The following is a 1,070-nucleotide window of genomic DNA, read 5'->3' on the forward strand; positions in this document are numbered from 1 at the left end:
TTATGGGTCCATAACTTCAAAATGCTACAGTAAAAATGTCTGAAATTTGCATGGTAACAGTCAACGTCCCTGGGAATAAGGCCCTAGTGAAACATTCAACGCACCTTCAAGGACAGCTCAGATATAGCGCCCCCAATAGGGCCATGAATGCAATAGCTCAAGTCTATACCGGTATGTCAAATTTATAGGTCCATAACTTCAAAATGGTACCGTAAAAATGTCTGAATCTTTTCAGACATTAAAGCCTCTAATGAATCTTTTAACGCACCCTCAAGGACAGCTGAGATTTTGCGCCTCCAATTGGGCAATCAGTGCAATGACCTATTCAACTGTATAGTCACATATGTCATATTTATAGGTCCATCTTCTAAATGCAATACAACAACAATGCAATGGCTCATTCAGTTTAATTCATATTTATTTGTATAACGCATTTCACAACACATATTGTTTCAGAGCAGCTTTAAAATGCATGTTTTTCTGTTACAAAACCAGAATAGTCTTTATAGGAGTGGGTATCAGAAAGAACAGTTGAAGTCTAGTACAAATTATAGTATTTACAAATACCATATATGCATTTAAGCAAACTTTGTGTACATTTTAAAGCAATAAAGTCGTTTTGTATCTGGAGTCCTCTATTCACAGGTGCTGGGTCATATGAAGTCTTCATAAGAGGATAGATTTAAAAAAAATCATTACTGCACTCAAAGGATGACATGCACGTTTAATAATGAACAGATTATGTAATTAGATTTAATGTTGACAGCCCGTTTTCGCGCTGATCTCAGTGTTATTTACATTTTAAAATAGTTTATTGTTTGTTTCTGAAAAAGAGACACAAATAGAGACGGTCCCTAAATTGCATGAATGAGAAGATAAGAAACACGTTTTTAAGGTGGAACGGATAGCGTCAATAAGAAGCTGCGAATAAGAAGCTGAATTCAGCCTCGTTGTGACAGCAGCTTTCTGTCCATGTGCTGTCCCTTTGAATGTAACGTGTACGTTCCCTTGGAACTGGAATCATGGCGGAATTTCATGTGAAGTCTACTTTGCAGGGCACTCACGGTAGA

Source organism: Sinocyclocheilus anshuiensis, unplaced genomic scaffold (genome assembly GCF_001515605.1).
Source record: "Sinocyclocheilus anshuiensis isolate Anshui unplaced genomic scaffold, SAMN03320099.WGS_v1.1 scaffold1568, whole genome shotgun sequence".
Taxonomy (NCBI): domain Eukaryota; kingdom Metazoa; phylum Chordata; class Actinopteri; order Cypriniformes; family Cyprinidae; genus Sinocyclocheilus; species Sinocyclocheilus anshuiensis.